The sequence below is a fragment of the Phyllostomus hastatus genome, unplaced genomic scaffold, assembly GCF_019186645.2.
Source record: "Phyllostomus hastatus isolate PE091 unplaced genomic scaffold, TTU_PhHast_1.1 phas_scaffold_200, whole genome shotgun sequence".
NCBI lineage: Eukaryota > Metazoa > Chordata > Mammalia > Chiroptera > Phyllostomidae > Phyllostomus > Phyllostomus hastatus.
In genome coordinates, this window is record NW_025334016.1 from 10,414,674 (window position 1) to 10,426,445 (window position 11,772).

Below are 11,772 nucleotides of genomic sequence, written 5' to 3' on the forward strand. Positions count from 1 at the left end.
CCAGAGCTACACATCATTTTTATGCTTATTCTTCGTTAGTGCATAGTATTTGTTATCATTGTAAATGAGATTCTTTCTGTTGTATTATCTAATGTGTTATTAGTGATATATAGGAATTTCATTATTACTTGTATGTTGATCTTATGACCAACAACTGTTGCCTGTTGTAGAGGTAATCATGTTGTTTGTGACTAAAAACAAAATTGCTTCTTCATTTCCAGTCCTCCTTTTTTTTTGCTTTGTCTTGAAATATCAATACAATAGGAATATTAGAAGTACTATGTGACATGCTTCTCCTGATCCTCGCTTTAATAGACAAGAGTACAGGCATTACCCATGAAGTATGATAGTTGCTATAGGTTTTGGTAGAGCTCCATATCATTTGTCAGATTAAGGAACTTTCCTTCTTTATTTAGTTGTCTTGGAGGTTACATGTTTAAAAGAAGGCATAGTTGCCCTAGCCAAGGCCTAGAGCATTGTCCTGAAACTCAAAGGTTGCAGGTTCAATCCCTGCTCAAGACACATACAAGACTCAGCCAATGAATACATAAATAAGTAGAACAACAAATCTCTCTCTCTCTCAAATAAATAAATTAATTTAAAAAATAAAATAAAGCGTAGGTATTAAACTTAATTATTTTCTGCACCTATCTATGTGATCATACATTTTATGTCTCTGTACTAGGTTTTGGGAGATATATCCTTCTATTTACTATTATCCTTTCATCTGGATTTTGTTTATTACTACTAGCCCACTACTGGGCGATCTTAATTACTATATTTCTAATTTTAACAATTTCTCTTTGTTTCTAATATTCATAATGTCTATTAGTACCTCCATTCTTTAGACTATGTTAAATGTACAGTTGACTCTTGAACAAGTGAGGTTTAGGGGTCCTGATTCCCATGGAGTTGAAAATCTGTGTTTAACTTGTCAGCTGTCCACATAAGCATTTTCTCATCCATGGTTTGACAATACAGTTGATTCTTGAATAATATGGGTTTTAACTATGTGAGTCCAATTATTCAAGGGTTGTTTATGGGTCAACTGTATTTAAAATTTTTCATTCTCAGATTATTTGGTTGTATCTAGTTCCTCAGGGGTGACCCCTCCATTTTTCTCGATCTTCTGTGACTCTAAAAATAAAGTCATCTCCTGTGGGGGTTGTGGCAGTGGGAGAAACTCCCACACTCACAGAAGAGTTTGTTGGAGAGACCCACAGGGTCCTAGAATGTGCACAAACCCACCCACCCGGGAATCAGCACCAGAAGGGACCAATTTGCTTGTGGACAGGGGGAGAAGTGACTGAAAGCCCCAGCAAGCAGCATTGTTCCCTCTCACACCCCTCCCCCACATACAATGCCACAACGCAGCAAAGTTGGTTGTCCCGCCCTGGCTAATACCTAAGGTTCTGCCCCTTACAATGTAATGGGTGTGCCAAGATAAAGAAATATGGATCAAATGAAAGAACAGATCAAAGCCCCAAAAATATAACTAAGAGATGAAGAGATAGCCAACCAATCAGATGCAAAGTTCAAAACAATGGTAATCAGGATACTCACAGAAATGGTTGGATATAATTGTAAAATAGAGGGAAAAAGTGAAGGCCATGCAGAGTGATTTAAAGAAAAATACACAGGGAAGCAACAGTGAAGGGAAGGAAACCAGGGCTCAAATCAATGATTTGAAACAAAAGGAAGAACTAAATAATCAGCCAGAACCATATGGGAAAACATATTTGCCAATGATACCTCAGACAAGGGTTTGATCTCCAAAATATATAAAGAACTCACACAACTCCACTCTAGGAAGACAAAAATCCCAATTAAAAACATTGGCAAAGGATTTGAACAGACACTTCTCCAAGGAGGACATACAATGGATCCACAGACATATGAAAAGATGCTCAGCATCGCTATACATCATAGAGATGCAAATGAAAACCACAGTGAAATACCACTTCACACCACTTAGAATGGCCATCAAAAACAAAGCAACAAACAACAAGTGTTGGAGAGGATGTAGAGAAAAAGAACCCTAGCCTACTGTTGGTGGGATTGCAGACTGGTGCAGCCACTATGAAAAACAGTATGGAATTTCCTCAGAAAACTAAAAATGGATCGGCCTTTTGATCTAGCAAATTCCACTGCTAGGATTATATCCTAAGAACCCTGAAACACCAATCCAAAAGAACCTATGCATCCCAATGTTCATAGCAGCACAATTTACATTAGCCAAGTGCTGGAAGCAACCTAAGTGCCCTAAGTCCATTCATCAGTAAATGAATGGATCAAAAAACTATGGTACATTCACATGGTGGAATACTACATGGCAGAAAGAAAGAAGGGGCTCCTACCCCTTGGCAACAGCATGGATGGAACTGGAGAGCATTATGCTAAGTGAAATAGGCCAAGCAGTGAAAGACAAATACCTTATGATCTCACCTTTAAGTGGAACCTAATCACCAAAACAAACAAGCAGGCAAAGTACAACCAGAGACATTGAAATTAAGAACAAACTGACAGTAACCAGAGGGGAGATGGGAGAGGATAATGGGGGGAAAAGGAGGAAGGGTTCTCAGGAACAACCGTAAAGGACACATGGACAAAACCAAGGAGTCTGGAATCAAGAGAGGGAGGTGGGGTGGCTGGGGTCATGGGAGTGGTGGGGGCAGAGGCAGACAACTGTACTTGAACAACAATAAAATAAAATGAAAAAAAAAGAACAGAATGAAGAAAAAATAGTTCAGAAAAGTGAGGAGAGGCTTAGGAACCTCTGGGACAATATTATATATTCCAATATCTGCATCATAGGAATGCCAGAAGGAAAAGAGGAGCAAGAAATTGAAAACTTCTTTGAAAAAATAATGAAGGAGAATTTCCCCAACCTGAGAAAAGAAATAGACTTCAAAGAAGTCCAGGAAGCCCAGAAAGTCCTAAAGAAATTGGACCCTAGGAAGCACACACCAAGGCACATCATAATTACATTAGTCAAGATTAAAGAGGAGAGAATTTTAAAAGCAGCAAGAGAAAAGGAGAGAGTTACCTACAAAGGAGTGCCTATAAGACTGTCAGCTGACTTCTCAAAAGAAACCTTGGGGCTGGAAATAAATATTTAAAGTCATGAAAGGCAAAGACCTATATCCAAGATTACTCTATGCAGGAAAGCTATAATTTAGAATGAAAGGCCAGATAAAGTGCTTCCTAGGTAAGGTGAAGTTAAAGGAGTTCATCATCATCGAGCCCTTATTATATGAAATGTTAAAGGGACATATCTAAGAAAAAGAAGATAAAAATATGAACAGTAAAATGACAACAAACTCACAACTATCAATAACCGAACCTAAAAAAAAACACACCAAAAAACTGTACTAAGCAAACAACTAGAACAGGAACAGATTCACAAAATAGAGATCGCATGGAGGGTTATCAGCAGGGAGGAGGAGGAAGGGGGATGGAAGAAAAAGTACAAGGAATAAGAAGCATAAATGGTAGTACAAAATAGACAGAGAGAGGTTAAGAATAGCATGGGAAATGAAGAAGCCAAAGAACTTATATGTATGATCCGTGGACATGAACTAATGTGGGGGAATGATGGTGCGGGGGTGAGTACAGGACAGGGAATAAAGGGGAGAAAAACTGGGACAATTGTAATAGCATAATCAATAAAATATATTTTAAAAAGATATGTTTTTAATATATCATGTTAACACACCTCTGTTAAATTTTAGCCTATATTTTTTGTTATTTTCTTAGTGGTTGCTCTAGAAATTAAAGTATACCTCCTTAACTGAACAATCTATTTCAGTTTAATATTGACTTAAGTCCAGTAAAATAGAGTAATTTTTCTCCAGTATACCTCCATTTTTCCCCACTTTGTTCTATTATCATGTGTATCATATGATATATGCTCTATACTTAACAATACATGTTATAATTATTTCTGTAAATAATCACATTTTTAAATAATAAAAAAGAAATATGTGATATATATTTGTAAATAAAACATGTAAATACACATGATCTTTTATATATGTGCTCATCATGTTTATTATTTCCAGTGTTCTTCATTCCTTTTGGTGGATTTGAGTTAATATCTTGTGTCATTTCCTTTCAGCCTGAACAACTTCATTAAGCATTTATTGTAGGGCATATCTGCTGGCAATGAATTCTCTCCATGTTTCTTTATTTGGAAATGTCTACTTCATACTCATCTGTTAAGGTTTGATGGGTATAAAATTCAGAGTTGGCAGGGGTTTTTTTTCAGCCCTTTGAATGTGTATATTTTCAGCCTTGGTTCTGTTGTGAGATTGCCTGTTATTGTTGTTCTCTTGTTTGTGATCATTGTTTGTTTTCTTGCTATTTCCAAATATCCACATGTTTGTTTTTTCCTTTTAACAGTATGAGTATGATATGGTTAGGTGTTGATCTCTGTGTTTATTTTACTTAAGTTTTGTTAAACTTCTTCAATCTGTAGATTAATGCTTTTCAGCAAATTTGTGATGGATTTGAATCTACTTTTGTTTCAAATAATTTTCCTGCTGCTTTCTTTTTCTTCTAGAATTTCTTTATGTTTTCTCCAAATTTATTACTTGTAGTTGATTAAGCTATTATTAAGCTTCAGTCATCCCATATTGAGTTTTCATCTTCTAGCAGTAGAACTGTTAGTTTTTACCACCAGCCCCATGCTGGTCAAACTAAGTTTTTCCCAATGAAGCTGAGAGCAGGGTATGTAAGCAGGCCCAAGAATGAAAGCCACAGACTCTTGCTGTTCTTACCTCAGGCTCAAAAAGTTTCTCAAGAATAAATGCTTCTCATATTGTTTCTATCTTGGCTAATTTCAAAGCTCGTAAATGGTTGTTTTACACATCTCTGTTCTGTTTTATGCTTGTAATTTCCTCAAAAGATTCACCAATGTCTTCATGCTTTCACATCATAACCTGAAGTATTTCCCTTATTTTCTTTTTAGTGACTTTCTTAAGTTTTCTCATAGTCTCTTTTATGCCTTCTGGTACCAGAAATATCAGAAAGATCTGAATCTCTTTTCCTGGACTGACTGGACTCAAGCATGCTCTTAGTTAGGCATTTCATTCCCATGACCAGAACTTTCATCTGACTTTCCTCATCTTCATCATGGAGATCAGAAGCTTCATTCCAACAGAATAAAATGTTCCCTGCATAGTGTTTTCACATGCCAAATTTTCTGTATGATAATGGGTTTGTTTGTCTGTTTGGCTTGTTTATTATTTATTCAATTAGTAAAAATTTAATTTTACTGGAAGCAAACTAAAATTTGGAACAGTTACATCCAAGAATGGAAATCTGGCAACCCTAGGTATGAAGAGATACAGATAAATAGTGTGCTTGGATTACATGGAAGTCATACAATTTGGGATTGACTAATTTATAAGAACTTTTCAATAATGAGTGCTAATTAATGTAGGGCTATAAAACCCTTGATTATAAACCTCAATTCACAAGCCAAGAAGGTGTCCACAGCGCCTGGCAAGGGTGTTCCATGAGTCTCAAGCAGTTCAGGAGGATAATATTTATTGTTACCCTTAAGCAAAGTAGAAAAGGACTGGAATACAAAAAGTTACTCTGAAGCTGGTTGCTGTAGAATAGGAGAGGGCTTTGAAGCTAATTGTAAATTGTGAACTGTGAATTGTAAATTGTAACACAATTGTAAATTGTGTTAGGCTGGGTTTTACCAGAGAAAAATTCTCCCAATTTAAGAGAGGCAATATTGTATGGTAGTTTATAACATATTCTTTGGAATCAAATGCATTTAAATGCAGCAGAGAACTAGAAAGATCCTCTGTGTAACATCTCTTGCTTATCAGTCTTAGAGATCTGATATTTTTCTGCTGGGCATCTGGTAACCCCATTCACAGAGATCTACTTTTATTTCGAATACATGTCTAAAGGAAACTTTAGGTCTCACAATTAAAAAATTCCAAGAACCACAAAAGGAAAAGGATTCCATTTTTTGAGGGACTGAGGGTAGTATCCTGTAAGTAATAAGAAGACTCTAGGGAATTCCCACTCAACTCCCACAGTCTTGTGGATCTGTACCAAAGTCAGGAGCAGGGCTTGTCTAGACTAGATTGAAGTTGTAGGTCATGTCAGAGTTAATTAAGATCCATTACAGGATGAGTGACATGGGAGTAGAGAGGATGAGAAAGCTTCCAAAACTAGGGAGGATAATTATTTTTAACATGTTTCTTGAAGGCTTTCTTTAAAACAAACAAAAAAACCCAAAATCTCTTTATGTTAAGCTATAAAACTTCATTAAAATAGATGGAGAGCAGGATGACAGCTAATGTGGGGGTGGGGGTGAGTGGGAAGAGGGATTGAGAAAAAAGGAAAAAGGACTCATGGACATGGACAACAGTGTGGTGATTGCTGGGAGGGGAGCAGTATAAGGGGACTATATGGTAATGGGAAAATACAATAAAGATTAAATTTTTAAAATTATCTCAAAATTTTTCAATCAGTTTGAACCCTTTGAAATAGGTCATGTGGCTGATGTTACTCATTCATGAGCACGAGAAGCCTATAATTCAAAAGATTATGTACTGGATGTCTAAAATCTTTGAACCTTTTCAGCACTTTGCAAAATGTCATTAATACCATTTGCAGAAGTTCTCTGTCTTTGTGACTTCAGCATTCCAAGGAAACGAAAACATATTGCAAATACTATGTAACTCATATTCTTGTTTCTTGAGACACCCATTTCCTCATTCTCAAACTGGAATACATTTTTTTCAGTAAACCTATTTATTTATGTGGTTGTATTCTTTATTTTTTTGAAAAAAAATTGTTAAATCAAGGGTGTATCTTCCAATCTATGTGGTCTTAGAATAGAAGAGAGTGAAAGAGTAAAGAACATGAACTCTGGTTAGACAGAATGATGTTTCATTTCTTGCTTCATCAGTTGCTGGTTCTATAATCACGGATCAAATGCTTAATTTTTCTGAGACTTAGCTTTCTCACTTGCAAAATGAGAATAATGATATCTACTCTGTATGGTTTTGTAAATCAAATGAGGTAATATGCATCATATAGGAGTTAATAGTCAATTAATATAAGCTACTATCATGATGTACTCATTTTTCTTTCCTCTTTTACCCTTGCATGAAAGTACTATCTGGCTTACACCTCAGAAATTGGGCTGAGGGAAAATTTATGAAACCACTAGTATATAGAGAGGATCTTTTTTGTGTTCAGCACCATATTAGGTACTTCAAGGAAAGTTACAGAATTGTGGTATGGTCTCTGCCCTATGGGAGCTTATATAATCTAGCTGAGAACAAAAAACAAACTCATAAATAAATCAAATAATGCTTTCTTATAATTGCTTTTATATAATTTGCATCTAATTCTATAAATCAGGATAAAAATGACTCAGCACTCCTTAAAGGAAGTTACTGTGGTTCATGGGAATAACATGATTCTAGAGTCAGATCTGGGTTCGAATCCTGACTTTATTCCTTAGGAGCTATGAAACTTTGGGAAAGTTATCTAACTTCCCTGAGCCTTCATTTTCTTGTTGATAAAATGGGGGTAGCAATAGCTATGATACAGGGTTGCTATGAGAACTAAATATAAAGTCCATTGTCTCTAGCTGGTACTTAATAGGTAGTAGCAATTATCTGATACATCTGTGCTTCCTCTATAGCACAGCACCTAAACTCAGCGATCTGTACAGAAATGTGTAATCAACAAATGTTTACTGAACTGAAAAGTTAGCATTTGTTTTATATTTCCTTATTCAAGTTGTTTTATTTTCACTGGTGTGATATGTAGATCCATGGTGATCATTTAGATGACCTAAATTGGTGGACAATTTCTGGGTTGTTATATTTTCAGAACCCATCTACGATCTGAAAAAGATTCATGAATTTGAATTAACTGAAAGGTCATTGTTTTCACTATTTTACTGATGAATATTCTAGGAGTCAATTCTAGCCAGAAATGATGTAAATTTCCTCCCTGATCTTTACTGTACTATAACACAAATTTTTATGTGTGTTAGCTTATGCCAAATACTCTACATAGGCAAGTGTATTGCTTTCCATATTGAATGCTTTTGAGAAAAAAAGCAAATTACTAAGTCAATCAGTAAGTTTTCCCCTTAAGGGCATCACTTTCTGGTTACTTTGTCAGGGGACTAATTTATTTAAAAACAATAAGCCTCCCTGTGAACTAAAAAGTATCTTAGACCTAATCTTGCACTAATTAGATTCATTTCATAAATGTATATAAGCTCCTACAATGTGCAAGGAATTGTGCTAGAGTTTATGGGGTAAAAATGATATACAAGAGGTTTTCTCTACTTTCAAAGGGTTTTGTACAGAGAGAGGTACAAAAATAACTAAAATATAAAGCAGAATACTATTAGGTGGCTTAAGGGAGGAGGCAGAGCATCCTTTAGGAACATGAAAGATGGGGAGATTTCTTTCACATGCCAATAAACTGATTTCTCCTGAAAGCGACCAGAGGTGACCTCTGAAGATGGTTCGCTATTCACTTGACCTGGATAACCCCACAATATCATCCAAATCAATAGGTTCAAATCTTTGTGTTCACTTTAAGAAAATTCATGAAACTGCCCAAGCCATCACGGGTATGCATATTCGAAAAGCCACCAAGTATCTGAAAGATGTCACTTTAAAGAAGCAGTGTGTCCCATTCCATCAATATAATGGTGGAGTTGGTAGGTGTGCCCAGGCCGAACAGTCGGGCTGGACACAAGGTCAGTGGCCCAAAAAGAGTGCTGAGTTTTTGCTGCACATGCTTAAAAACGTAGAGTAATGCTGAACTTCAGGTTTTAGATATGGATTCTCTGGTCATTGAGCACATCCAGGTGAACAAAGCTCCCAAGATGCAGCGCAGACCTTACAGAGCTCATGGGAGGATCAACCCGTACATGTGCCCTCCATGTCACACTGAGATGATCCTCACTGAGAAAGAGCAGGTTGTTCCTAAACCAGATGAGAAAGTTGCACAGAAGAAAAAGATACCCCAGAAGAAACTGAAGAAACAAAAGCTTATGGCCCTGGAGTAAATTCAGCATAAAATAAATACTAATAAAAGTAAAAACAAACACACTGATTTCTGTTGGAGAAACTATAAAAACTCAAGGAGAAGTGGGGCCTAATTTTGATTCCTGCAACAGCCTGAGATCTCCTTAAGTTCTATTGTCTACTGAAGGTAGTAAGTAATATCTAAATCTTACATCTATCTACCTTTAGGAGGAATTATTTCTACTTTGTGATTTTGCAAACAAGCCTGATTGCTAGCCTTGACATAACACTTCCACAAACACTTTCTTATGTTTCCATTTTACCTACCTTCTCCAGGCTGGCACTCTTTAGGAGACTAGCCCTAAATATACCAGCCTTCTCAGTTCCCAACAGAAGTTCAAATCTATTATGTACAGTTTTTATTTTCTAAAAGTATCAAGTTATGAATTGGTTCTCTATTCCTAACAAACTATTTTCACTCATAAAATATCTAATTTATCAATAGAAACATCAAAAAGAAAATGCAGAGATGGCAGCCAAGTAACTGGCAACTGAACCCACTTACTCAGCTCCCCCCACATGGATCTTCAGCTGATCTTCCAAGAAGTGACCTGAGCAATCAACAGAATCTCAGCTGATATGAATTTTTGAATCCAAAGAGTAGAGGATGCTTTGCACTGTCCAGTAAGAGATTTTATAATTCGAGGGGGAAATGCCCTGTGTGAGGTGCCTGCAGCAAAGGAGAGAACAGATAGAAAATGCAGCTTAGTGGCTCCCCATCCTCCTGGAGCAGGGGCCCTGGTCCACAGAGGGAAACCACCAATTCTAACCGGGAAAGACCTGGAAGGATATACACAGTCTGGGAGACTTAGGCTACACACACACAGTGAGCAGTACATCCGTAGCTGTAGCACCAACCAGGAGAGTTCCAGAGAGAAACTTTATCTCCTAAATCTATCAGAGTCACTGGCAGGCTGTGGAAAGCCCTGAGGGAGAGAGAGACTGTGATTTTGGGGGAGGTGGAACATGCAGAGAACCAGCCCAGGGCTTAGTGTTGCACGGTGGGGGCCATACAGAGGCTATTTTAAAAGGGGAGCCAAGGCAAGACTGGGCAGGGACCCCATGCTCATGTGCACATGTATACATGTGCAGCGGTTCTGCCAACAAAGAAACCTGAGAATAAGCACAGTTCAGTCCCACTTAGTCCAGCTGCACAGGAAGAACAGAATGTGACAGTGAAGGGAGAGTGGGATCTGGCCCAATGTGGCTGGTAAGCAGGGGGCTGTGCAGAGTGCAGTGTTCAGGCCTGAATCTCCTGCAAGAGTGGCAGACTGGGGACTAGGAGGCCAGGAGCTGATTGCCTGACATTTGGAGTTGAATGCCTGAGATTCATTGTAGTGGGATAGGTCTCCTCACAAGCAGGCATACCTAACCCCCACCTGTGGGATTGCAGGCTCTGCAGATCAGTGAGGTCAGGCTCAGGAGCCCCCTGTTCCTGCAGCAGGAGAAAGAAGGAGAAACTCTAAAAGGGCCCTTTCTGAACTTCTGCCAGACACTAGAAGCTACACTGGTTACTTCGACCTTGATCCATTGAAACCATCAGGGAAGAGAGATTAGAGACAGATGCAACAAGGGGTGTTCAGGGCCCCACCCAGCCTCAGCTCTTACACAGAGCTGCCATCAGCATCAAGCAGGAAAGAGCTGCCCCTTTTACATAGATTTGCCCCTCACATGAAATGGACAGCTAATTAATCAGAAACCATACATTATTGGAAATAATCTGGGGCAGACCAAGGCATGTGGCAGAATGGGGGACAAGGAAACACTCCCACCACCTTCTCTGAAGCGCCTCCTGGGGGGTGACCCAGGGATTCCACCCTCCTGATTGCACCAGAGGCCCCCTCTGGAGTCAGGTGGAGGTGGTACTGGCTGTGCTCTCAGACATTAGATGAACCAACTCCTGGGCCTTGTGCTGATGGAAAGCTGGCAAGGCAGAACAGCAAGGACGAGCCAAGCCTGAAGGAGATAGCCACAGACTGTGGATTGCTTGTAGCCTCAAACAGGCTGCCTATAGCTAGACTAGGACACCATCTGACATTACCAGAATGAGAAGACAGTGGTAAATGCTTGACTCTGCTAGGATGAATTCCACTGTGGTCTTCTTCACTATTTGTATTATTTTTCTCCCGCATAACTTTTTAACATTATCCTTATTTTTTCTTATTTTCAAGTTTGTTCTTATTATTTCACAATTTTTTAATTTCAGTTTATTTCAAATCTCATATTTTACTCCTCCCTTCTCTGATTTCATTTTGCCTTCTTCCTTCCTCTTATTTTTGCTTTAAATTTTATTTTTTCCCTTTCTATGTCTTGTTTGTATTCCACACTCTCACTATTTCTCCTCCCTCCTGCCTTACAAAACTACTTTCCTTGCCATTAGTTATCTCACATTCTTTTTCTCTTTCTAATAATATTCTTATTCTCTCTAACTTTACTAATTTTTACTAGTTGGTTGTTGATATACTGGTTATTGTTGCATTTTTTAATTTTATTCCCAGAGTTTCACTATTTTTGTATTTCAAATCTCAGATTTTACTGATCCCCTCTCCTACTCCATTTTGCCTTCCTCATGCCCTTTTTTTTATTTTATTTTTTCCCCTGTCTTTGCCTGGTTTTCATTCCTTGCTCTTACTATTTTTTGTCCTACTTTCTCAAAATCATTTTTTTTCCTTAGACATTTCAT

General features: G+C 37.9%; 1 pseudogene; it reads left to right on the plus strand.

Annotated features, from left to right (window-relative positions):
* Positions 1-8,517: 8,517 nt before the first annotated feature.
* LOC123832783 lies at positions 8,518-9,070 on the plus strand (annotated as a pseudogene).
* The last annotated feature ends 2,702 nt before the right edge of the window (positions 9,071-11,772 follow it).